At 34.6% G+C, this 12929-nt stretch overlaps 1 pseudogene; it reads right to left on the reverse strand.

Annotated features, from left to right (window-relative positions):
- Window positions 1–5179: 5179 nt before the first annotated feature.
- On the reverse strand, window positions 5180–11800 carry LOC129875579 (uncharacterized; annotated as a pseudogene).
- Window positions 11801–12929: the final 1129 nt, after the last annotated feature.

Raw genomic sequence — 12929 nt, forward strand, 5'->3', positions numbered from 1 at the left:
CTTTGGTCACGAATATACCCTCGTTTTTCAAGTAAAATCTAGTTCAAATTGAGAGAAAATTCAAAAATTCTTTTACAAGAAGATACTTAAAATGAGAGTGTGAGATTTTTTTTTAGTGTTCTTCCCTATTCTGTCTGTGTTCGTGTCCGCCCCCCCCTTGTTCTGTCTAATCCCTCTATTTTTAGGGAGATAGAAATTAAATAAAAATAAAAATAATAACGGATGATTAAAATAATGCGGAGTGGGCGAAAAATATAAAATAATGCGAAACGGTGGAAAAATAATAATTAATACGAAATGGGCGGAATATTTAAATAATGCGGAATGGGCGGATTATTAAAATAATACGGAACGGCGGAAAAATAATAATTAATACGAAATGGGCGGAATATTTAAATAATGCGGAATGGGCGGATTATTAAAATAATACGGAATGAATAGAAAAAAAAAATAGCTGAAAGAAATATATTATATATATATATATATATATATATATATATATATATATATGTATATTGATAGGAAATTAATATATTTATTATTTATTTATTTTTCGGATGAAGATTTTTTTATTTTTTTATATATATATATATATATATATATATATATATTGAAGTGGGGACAAAAGATTATGGGTTAATTAATATAATATTAATATAGGGTATGGGGAGGGGGCACGCGTGTCAGTTTTTTTTTTTTTTTTTTTATTAATATTTCGGAAGAATATATATGGGGAAGGGGGTGCACGCTTGGATTTGTTTATTATATATATATATATATATATATTTTCGGAAGAATATATATGGGGACGCGTGGTATAAATTAATATTATTTATTTTTATTTCATTAATTATTTATTTTAAAAATAAAATCGGATGTGAATATATATATTTTGAAAAAGAGATATAATATTAATATGGGTATATGTGCAGGGGACAAGCATGGAATAAAAAATGGTATAGTGATATGGGAAGGGGGACAAAACATATAATAATATATATATTTTATTTATATTTTTTTATTTTTAAAAAATCGGATGAATTTTTATTATATATATATTTTTATTTTTATTATTTTTTTTTAAAAAAAATTTCGGATGAAAGAATACATATTTTTTTATTTTTTATACATATTTTTTATTTTTTAAATAGGAATTTATATATAGTTAAAATGGACAAAGAATGTTGGGCGGGCCACGCGTGGATTAAAATAATATTAATGATTTAATTTTTATTAAAAAGATAAATAAAAAATAATAATAATAAAAAAAAATCGGATGAATATAATATATATATATATATATATATATTAAAATGGTACAAAAGTGCGGCGAAAAAAAACAATATATATATATATATATATATATATATATATATATATATATATATTATATTCATTTTTTAAAATTATTTGGAATAAAAGAAAACAATTATATATTTTATTATTATTTAATGTTTATTATTATTTATTTTTATTTTTTAAATAGGGGACAACGGGTGATGAACATTATTAATATAGTATTAATATAGGTATGGGTAGTAAATTAAAATATATATTTTATTATTATTATTATTATTTTTTTTTATTTATTATTATTATTATTATTATTATTATTTTACGGAAGATTTTAATTATTTATTTATTTATTATTATTTTAAAAAAGGGACAAAAAGGTGTGCAGAATATTCTTATTTTATTTTTAATTATTTTTATTTTCTGATGAATAAATAATATATATATATTTTAATTTCTTTATTTATTATTATTATTATTTATTTATTGATTTATTTATTTTTATTTTTTTTGACGAGGAGATGACATATATATTATTTGCGTGTTGTAGTATTAATGGAAGAATAAAAATAATAAAAAAATTGTTAATTCAATATTAATTATTTGTTATTTAGGAGAAATAATGAAAACGTAAAATTAATTAGTGAAATTGGTTATCAAATTAGACGAATTAATTTACGATCTTCTTAATTTTAACAAAAGTAAAATGATTAACCTCATTGTAACTAATTATTAATTTACGAAATAATTAATTATGGTAAATAATAATTTTCTTTTTATAAGTCAAAGTTAAATATTACTAAGAGATAATGACTATATAACAAAAAAATGCATATGTTATGAAGATAACAAATTATTTAAAATACACTTGAAAATATGCATGGTTTTATAAAAGCCAATTATTTTAATTTAATTAAAATTGAAGAAGTCTAAAATTAAAATAAGATGAGCATGCATTAATTAATTAACAAACCTCTCATTTTTTACAAAGTAAATAATTAACTTCAGTTTAAATAAATTAACTTGAAATATGAGTCTATTAATTAAATTCAACTAATTAACAGAGCTATTTATTTTTAAAATAAAAATCTTTTGAAACAACAATTTTTTTTTGAATAAATAATAAAATATATTATATTCAAGAATTATTTTATAAAATATATATATATATAGAGAGAGAGAGAGAGAGATAAATTAATTTAAAATGATGATACCATATATGTATATTTCATTTTATTATTATTATTTAATTTTATATATATATTTTATTATTATTGTATTATTATTATTTATTATTTATTTATTTTGTAAAAATTACGTTGTTGAGGATAAAAATTGGGTGTCAACAGCTGTCCCTCTTTGACCGAAGACGATGAAAGAGTTTTTGGGCAAAGAAGTTGACATAATAGCCAATTTTGTCCCGGCCATCAATGTTGAAATGAAGTTTATGAAAAATGAAGCGAAGCAAAAGGGAGCGTATTGACAATATAAAGAGATAAAGTGGAATTAAAAACCTGGACTCGACAAGGGGCGAGAATATTGGGAAGAACGAAGTAAAGCCTAACCCCAAAGAAATCGTCCCAATAACGAATAATGGCGAGACTGGATTTTAAAACCTGAATTATGGAAGTAGGTTGAGTAGAGTTCGAGAGTAGATTCATGACCATTGTTGGTGAGTTTGACTTTCCAATAAACATCCCCCGTTCACTGCTTAGAAACAATTTCACGTTATGCTGCGATTTCTGCAAAACTTAAATTTGATAAGACAATTAGTAAATATTAAATATAAAGCAATGTGCAATAAGCTTATGGGAATGACATCTCTAGGGTGCGAGTATATATAATGCGGCCTTGCGAACCGTAATGATTAAATAAAACTTATGAAAATAGGGTTAGCCGATGACTCATGAGAATGATGTCTTTCAGCAATGATTAATGAAATGAGGCCTTAACCCAAATAATTTATGAAGATTGCAACTTCTCAAGTCAATGATTAATGAAAATGATGTTTTTGCAAATATTGCAACTTTTGCAAGCGTTTTATGCAATTGTATTTAAAGCATTTGTGCAAAGCAGTAAAAAAAACAATTGAGAGCCACATGGAGCGCAATAAAGCATTTGAATATATCGAAAAGCATTAGTGCAGTGCATTTGATAATATTTGAGAGTATTTGTGCAGTGCGTTTGAATATATAAGAAAGCATTAGTGCGGTGCATTTAAATATATAAGAAGCATTTGTGCAGCACGTTTGAATATATCGAAAGCATTTGTGCAGTGCATTTGATAATGTTTGAAAGCATTTGTGCAATGTATTTGATAATATTTGAAAGCATTTGTGCAGTGCATTTGATAATGTTTGAAAGCATTTGTGCAGTGCATTTGATAATGTTTGAAAGCATTTGTGCAGTGCATTTGATAATGTTTGAAAGCACTTGTGCAGTGCATTTGATAATGTTTGAAAGCATTTGTGCAGTGCATTTGATAATGTTTGAAAGCATTTGTGCAGTGCATTTGATAATGTTTGAAAGCATTTGTGCAGTGCATTTGATAATATTTGAAAGCATTTGTGCAGTGCATTTGATAATAATTGAAAGCATTTGTGCAGTGCATTTGATAATATCTGAAAGTATTTGTGCAGTGCATTTGATAATATTTGAAAGTATTTGTGCAGTGCATTTGATAATATTTGAAAGCATTTGTGCAGTGCTTTTGATAATAATTGAAAGCATTTGTGCAGTGCTTTTGATAATAATTGAAAGCATTTGTGCAGTGCTTTTGATAATAATTGAAAGCATTTGTGCAGTGCATTTGAAAAGATTTCAAGACATCTGTGCGATGTGTTCGAAGATATCTGAAAGCATTTGTATAGCGTATTGCAAAAATTATTTGAAAGTATTCGTGGAGTGCATTTGAGAATATTTATGCGGGGCATTTAATATCATAGGTAGTACAACTGAAAATATTTGTGAAATCAAGATATTTAGAATTTTCGAGAAGCTTGATTTAAAACATAAATTTATAAGTAATTGAAACCATTCAGCATATGATCCTTCCGAGGCTGTAAATATGTTGACCTCTTTATTGGCCGATAATTTTGGCAAGCCTGCATTCAAAGAAAAATTATGAGTTTTGGGGGGAGGTTGATTCGCATTGACTTTGAAGCCTTGGCTCTTCATACTCCTTCTTTCTTCAACTTAGTTTGGACTTGCAATCCCCGTCTATTCTAAATCTTGGCTAATAAATAACAGGAAAATATTTGGTGTAAAGGTTCATATTAAAAGTAATAAGATAAATTATATATATATATATAATAGTAAAGAATTTCTGCAAAATTTTAGATTGCGACATGTCGTGAAACGAAGCAAACGTCCTTTTCTGGAGTCTTTCTTCAACCTGATTATTCTATTTCCCACATACTCTTCAATTTTCTTGACGTCTTCTTCTAATGTTGCCCGCAAAACTGTTCCAGTTTTGGTAAAGAGAGATAATGATATTTCATCATGATAACGAAAAGACCGAACCATACGTAATTCGTGAATACATTCCTTGAGAATTGAAATAAAGGGGACGAGTCTTTTACTGGTTGCCTAGGTATCCAACATGAACTAGACTATACATAATTATCATATACGAAATAATAATAAGAATGAGGGAAATGAAAATTTTCTCATAATGTGACCGAAGCCGATACAGGCTGCCTACGTATCCCACCAAGGGAATCAGGCCAGGCGTAGTTCATAGTACATAACAATGGGATCTTCTTTATAATTTTCCTAAGTGACCAGACCCGATATGGGTTTCCTACGTATCCCGCCAAGGGAATCAGGTCGGAACGTAGTTCTTCAATATTACATAAAATATTACATGAAAATAATATAAAGGCTCCTAGACATAGTATTTCTTAATCGCATCTGAATTGATGGCTTTCGGCCATATCTTTCCGTCCATTTCTGCTAGAATCACCGCTCCTCCAGTCAACACTCTGTGAACCACATAAGGCCCATGTCAATTAGGCGCAAACTTCCCCTTAGCTTCTTCTTGGTGCGGGAATATCCGTTTTAACACCAATTGTCCCGGCTTAAACTATCTCAGTCTTACCTTTTTATTGAAAGCTTTGGCCATCCTATGTTGATAAAGTTGTCCGTGACAAACTGCATTCATTCTTTTTTCATCAATGAGCATCAATTGTTCATATCGGCTTTGTATCCATTTGGCATCACTCAACTCAGCTTCTTGGATTATCCTCAGAGATGGTATCTCAACTTCCATTAGTAATACTGCTTTTGTTCCATAAACCAAAAGATAAGGTGTTGCCCCAGTCGAAGTCCTAATCGTGGTGCGATAGCCAAGGAGGGCAAACAGTAAATTTTCATGCCAATGCTTATAATTATCAATCATCTTTCGCAATATTCTTTTGATATTCTTGTTGGCAGCCTCAACTGCTCCATTCATCTGTGGTCGATAAGGAGTAGAATTGCGGTGAATGATTTTGAACTTATCACATATCTCATGCATCAAACCGCTATTAAGGTTAGCTCCATTATCTGTTATAATCGAATGGGGGATGCCAAATCTACAAACTATGTTATTGCGAACGAAATCTGTCACCACCTTTTTTGTCACAGACTTATGTGAGGATGCTTCTACCCATTTTGTGAAGTAATCGATAGCTACCAAAATGAACCTGTGTCCATTTGATGCGGCTGGCTCAATAGGACCGATGACATCCATGCCCCAGGCTACGAACGGCCAAGGAGAACTCGTCACATTGAGTTCATTCGGTGGAACTCGGATCAAATCACCATGAATCTGACATTGATGACATTTCCTCACAAAGCGAATGCAGTCTGTTTCCATAGTCATCCAGAAATATCCGGCCCGCACAATCTTCTTTGCCAAAGTAAAACCATTCATGTGTGGCCCGCAAGTACCCCCATGTATTTCTTCAATCAACTTGCTCGCCTCTTGGGAGTCAACACACCTTAATAAACCTAAATCTGGAGTCCTCCTATAAAGGATTTCTCCACTTAAGAAAAAGTGATTTGCAAGCCTCCGCAGTGTTCTCTTTTGAATATTGCTTATGCCTTCTGGATAATCTCCTTCTTTGAGATACCTCACAATATCATAGTACCATGGTTCTCCATCCATTTCTTCATCCACATGGAAACAATAGGCCGGTTGATCCTGCACATTTATTTTGATTGGATCTATGTAATTCTTGTCTGGATGTTGAATCATAGAAGACATGGTTGCCAAGGCATCTGCGAATTCATTTTGAGCTCTAAGAATATGCCTGAACTCTATCTTGATAAATTTCTTGCATATATCCTTCACACATTGCAAATAGGGGAGTATCTTCACATTCTTGGTGCTCCATTCGCCTTGTACCTGGTGAATCAATAAGTCTGAGTCACCTATAACCAACAATTCTTGTATATTCATATCAACAGCCATTCTGAGTCCAAGAATACAAGCTTCATACTCCGCCATATTGTTAGTGCATAGAAACTTGAATTTCGCTGAGACTGGATAATGTTGACCTGATTCTGAGACAAGCACTGCCCCAGCACCGACTCTTTTAGAATTTGCAGCACCATCAAAGAACATCCTCCACCCATGATATTCTTCTAAAATATCCTCTCCAATAAATAACATCTCTTCATCAGGGAAATAAGTTTTAAGAGGCTCGTACTCTTCATCCACAGGGTTTTCAGCAAGATGATCAGCAAGCGCCTGTCCCTTGATGGTCTTCTGAGTGACATAAATAATATCGAATTCACTTAGTAAAATTTGCCATTTTGCCAACTTCCCCGTTGGCATAGGCTTCTGAAATATGTATTTGAGTGGATCCATCCTTGAGATGAGAAAAGTGGTATACGCGCATAAGTAATGTCTTAACTTTTGTGCAACCCAAGTCAAGGCACAACAAGTGCGTTCCAATAAAGTATACCGGGCTTCATAAGGCGTGAATTTCTTGCTCAAGTAGTATATAGCATGTTCTTTCCTCCCAGTTTCATCATGTTGTCCTAACACACATCTAAATGCATTGTCCGATACTGACATATATAGTAGCAATGGTCTCCCTGGTTTTGGAGGCAGCAAGACGGGCGGACTAGACAAGTACTCCTTGATTCTGTCAAAAGCTTGTTGACAATCTTCAGTCCATTTAATGGCAGTGTCTTTCCTCAACAACTTGAAGATTGGTTCACAAATTATAGTCGACTATGCAATGAATCGACTAATGTAATTTAATCGACCAAGAAAACTCATTACATCCTTTCGACTCTTTGGATGGGGCAAGTCTTGAATAGCCTTTATTTTTGAAGGATCCAATTCTATGCCCTTCCTACTCACAATGAAACCCAATAACTTTCCAGCAGGGACACCAAATGCACACTTTACAGGATTTAATTTCAGATTATACCGCCTCAACCTATCAAAGAACTTCTTCAAATCTGTGAGGTGATTGGAGCTCTTTTGTGACTTGATAATGACATCATCTACATAGACTTCAATCTCCTTATGGATCATGTCATGAAAAATGGTAGTCATAGCTCTCATGTATGTTGCTCTTGCATTCTTGAGTCCGAAAGGCATTACTCGATAACAATACACTCCCCAAGGTGTGATGAATGCCGTTTTATCAGCGTCTTCTTCATCCATTAGAATCTGATGGTAGCCTGCAAAGCAATCAACAAATGACTGCAACTCATGCTTTGCACAATTATCAATAAGTATGTGAATGTTTGGAAGTGGAAAATCATCTTTCGGACTGGCCTTGTTGAGGTCTCGATAGTCTACACATACTCTGATTTTTCCATCTTTCTTTGGCACTGGCACTATATTAGCTAACCATGTAGGATACTTTGTGACTCGGATGACGTTGGCGTCGATTTGCTTAGAAACTTCTTCCTTAACTTTTAAACTCAGATCAGGCTTGATCTTCCTTGGCTTTTGCTTGACTGGGGGACAAGATGGATCAGTTGGCAACTTATGTGAAACAATGTTTGTGCTTAGACCCGGCATATCATCATAAGACCATGCAAATACATCCATATATTATCCCAAAAGATCAATAAGTTCCTTTCTTTGAGACGGAGTCAAATGGATGCTAATTCTTGTTTCTTTCATTAGTTCTGAATCTCCCAAATTTACCGTCTCAGTTTCATCCAAATTTGGCTTTATTTTATTCTCAAAATGTTCAAAATCTTCAGTCAACTCTTCAGGTTGCACCTCTTCTTCATATTCCGCAAAAGATTGCTCGGTATTTGAGATTTGTTTGCTCATTTCATTACATGTCACATTCTCGGTATTGGCAGATTCATTAATTTGCTCGCTGAAAGGGAGTAAAAAATAAATAAATAAAATTTATAATTAAATACAAAATTTTGAATTTTAAAGTAGAAAATATGGCTTAGATGTGGCATTTAAGATTTCAAAAGTGGAGGCAAAATATTTAAAGATTCTTAAACATGATTCAGGCCTCAATTTTGAATTATGTTATTTCATTAATTCTAGTACAAACATCTACCAAGATTTTCGAGGAAACGGGGATGGGTTATAAGTCCAATTGTTCAAAGCATCTCCAGGCTCCACATCCCATATGGTCGGAATCTCGGTACAATCCTCCAAGATCATGTTGCATTCCACTTCTTCTATAAATAAGTTTTTGAGTCCTTCCACGAGGGTGTTTTCAGCGTCTTCCTCTGATTCCTTTATAATATATGCCTTGGAAAATGACTGATTCAAGTGCGGAATGGGATGGGGCAATGAAATGACACTTTTCCTTTTGAGATCGGCCAATGAGACTTCTTCAGGAGTAGGCTTGTATCCCAAACCAAAGGTGTATTTCTGGCCCGACAATTGAATTGGTTCCACTATTCCACCTAAGTTCACTCCAAGACCTCGACCAGGCATGAAACCATTCTTCAACATTTCCCAAGCCACCATCACAAGCACACGTGGTAACTTTACCCTTTCGGTTTGATAAAAACACATAATCTCTTTAGTATGGAACACAGACCCATCCAGTTCTTCCATACTTTCAACAACAGGGATTGAATTCTCAGGATACATGGAATTACTACCTTCTTCATGAACAATAATCTCGTGGTGGTTCCAAACAAATTTCAAATTTTGGTGCAGGGTAGAAGGGACCACACCAGCCATATGGATCCAAGGCCTCCCAAGCAATAAATTGTAACTAGCAGGTATGTCCAATACTTGGAATTCTACCACGAACTCCTCGGGTCCAATTTGCAGTGGCAAATCAATTTCGCCAATGACTCCCCTTTGTGTTCCATCAAAACCTCTAACCCTCACATGGCTTTCACGAATTTTCCCGATATTAATTCCCAAAGCTCGAAGGGTATTGAAAGGACATATGTTAACAGCTGAACCATTGTCAATCAGAACTCTAGAAACAAACTTGTCCCTACACCTGACAGTGATATTCAATGCTTTGTTATGTCCCAAACCTTCAGATGGTAATTCCTCTTCGTGAAAACAGACTTTGTTTGCTTCCAAAACCTGCCCTACTATGGTTGAAAGATTCTCACTTGTGATATTGGCCGGAACATAAGCTTCACTTAGAACTTTCACCAAAGCGCTCCTGTGAGTTTCAGAACTCATCAATAATGACATCAAGGAAATTTGGGCGGGAGTCTTCTTCAACTGTTCAACAACAGAATATTCTTTTGTTGACATTTTCCTCCAAAAATCCTCTATTTCAGCTTCTGTCACAACTTTCTTTTGGTTAACTTCCTTATTCGGTACGATTCGTGCAACACCTTCAGGGGCATAACATCGCCCCGATCTTGTCATTTCGGCAGCAGCAACTTCTACAACTACCTTTCCTTTTCCTTTGTCCTTTGTGTCAGTTGAGTAACTCCAGGGAACTGCTTTAGTATCAAAATGAGTTGATTGAGCAACCAAAACCGTAATCTTAGGTTTAGGAACCAAAACTTCCACTTCAAATGGCGCTCGCGCCTGGATTGTGATAATGGGAGCAATAAAGGCAGATGCCATAACATTCTTCTCTTCTTTGATTGGTAAAATAGTCCCTTCCAAATTGCATTCTTCATCAATGGTGATCATGTTCACATTCTCATGATTTGGAAGAGGATTGTTATTTACATTGGGGGCAGCACCTCTGAGTTGAATAACTCCTTCTTTAATTAATGCCTCAATCTTGTCCTTGAGAGTAAGACAGTTCTCGGTGTCATGTCCAGCAGCTCCAGAGTGATAGACGCAATGCTTAGTGTCATCATACCATCCGGGAAGGGGGTTGGGAATTCGTGCTTGGATTGGTTGGAGTATCCCTGCGGTTCTCAACCTTTCATATAGTTGGGATAAAGGTTCGGCTAAAGGTGTATAGGTTTTGGGTGGTCTTCTTTCAAAGTTTGGGCGGGGCCTTGGTGGATTTGATGGGCGAATTTGTGTTTGATAATGGGATTGAGGTGGGTATGTAGGTCGGTATTGTGAGGGATTTGGATAAGTGGGCGCTCTGGATGGATAATATATTGGCTGAGTAGTGTAAACTGGATAAGGGGCGACAAAAGGCTGGTAATATGGTTGAGGGACTTGGGTATACTGACTATGGTATGAAGGTTGGGGTAAAGGGTTTTGGTATGTTAACATTTGGTTTGGCCTACGTTCCTGGATGGTCATGACAGCGGACACTCCGTCCTTCTTCTTCTTAAAGGCTCCTCCAATTGAATCTGACTGAATTGCTTTACTTGTTGCTTGTAAGGCTGCCAAATTAGTGATTCTGCCAGTTTTAATACCTTCTTCAATGAATTCTCCCATCCTTACAACTTCAAAGAACTTTTGTCCTACCATGTTTATCATCTTCTCATAATACGTTGCATCCTTTTGAGATTGTATAAAAAGGGAGGTCATCTCACTTTCTGTCATCGAAGGTTGAACCTTTGCAGCATCTGCTCTCCATCTCATGGCATATTCTCTAAAAGACTCCATCGACGTTTTTTCTAATTTCATCAAATAGAATCTATCTGGTATGGCCTCAGTGTTAAACTTGAACCTATCCATGAAATCCTGTGCCATGATACTCCAATTATGCCATTTCTTCGGATCTTGACTTGTATACCAATCCAATGCTTCTCCTGTCAAACTCCTTATGAATAATTTCATTCTAATGGCCTCATCTTTCCCCACTCCAACTAGCTTGTCACAATACGATCTTAAATGAGCTCGTGGATTTCCCTTCCCATCAAACACATCAAATTTTGGTACTTTATATCCTGCAGGCAACTCGACATCAGGATGAACACATAAATCCTCATACTCAAATCCTTCGCACTCTTTGTGAAGTTGGATACTTTTGAACGCTTCTTTCAAATTACGAATCTCCCTAGCTACACTTTCATCTATTTTTGATCTGGCCTTTCTCTCCATCTCCTCATATGGATCGACTTCTGGCATGGTTGGTATTGGAGTAATGAAAGGTTGAGCTTCTGTTACGTATACTTGTGGCACATATTGCATGTTAGGAGTTGTAGTATGTGTCACAGGTATATGTTGGATCATTTGGTATTTTTGGATGAGCGAGTTGGTTTGGGTAAGTGGGTTAGTTTCAGTGAGTGGAGCTTGGGTAAGTGTAGTTTGGAGGACTGGAGTTTGGGAAACATAAGGGGTAGTGAAAGGTAGTGGATTGGTTTGTTGTGAGTTGATGTTTGCGAAATTGACTTGTGGTTGGTTGACGGGTTGTTTAGGAGCAGTCATATTGGTTTTGAAAGGGGAAGGATTTGGAAGGAAGTCTTGAGGCGAGGGAGAGTCAACAGGTGGAATAGTTGCATCTGCCCCATGTTCGGGAAGTGGTGTATTTAGGCTAATGGACAAATTGGTAAGGTTTCGAAGTCGATCGATCTCTCTTTGCATATTGGCCATTTGTTGCATCAGGTTAGCAATATGTTCATTATAAGAAATAGGATCCCTTCTTTCTGAAGCCTCAGGTTCATCTCTTGGGATAGTGACAAGTCCTAAACCATCTTGATCGGATGCACTTGAACCAGTCATGTCGGCGGGTGATCGGCCTTTTGATCTAGTGAAGTATGGATGATCCGCCAGTTCGCAGTCAATACGAATCAACCTTTGGGGAAATTAATTAGAAAGGAAAAAGAAACCTCTGTAAAACAAAAAGGAAAGAAATATATTAGTATAAATCGAATAAACAATTAGGCAAATAATGTTGGCAAATAAGGGAACATGTACCACATAGCAAATAAATTACATAGTAAGAAGAGAAATTAATAGTACAAATGCGACCTAATATGCACGGGACCTCTTTTATGCCAAAGGTGGGCCTAAATGCCAAATAACGAGATTTATGATAGGTTGATCCAAGCCATTAACTTGAGATAATTTGAGTTTGGAAGACAAAAAAAAATCCAATTTTCATTAAACAACAATAAAAGGGTACAATAATCAACAAAATACATGGAAAGATGACAAAAAATGGAAACAAAGACTTAGCCTAATTCTTGCTCTTAATCAAAATGGTGAAGTGGATGAAGATGATGCTCCAACACTGTTAGATCCTGCTCTCGCATTATCCAGAATCTGTATTATATTCACCATTTGAGCCCACATTTCTGGTGTAACTATTTTGGTTCCA

Source organism: Solanum dulcamara, chromosome 12, assembly GCF_947179165.1.
Source record: "Solanum dulcamara chromosome 12, daSolDulc1.2, whole genome shotgun sequence".
In the NCBI taxonomy this organism is placed as follows: domain Eukaryota; kingdom Viridiplantae; phylum Streptophyta; class Magnoliopsida; order Solanales; family Solanaceae; genus Solanum; species Solanum dulcamara.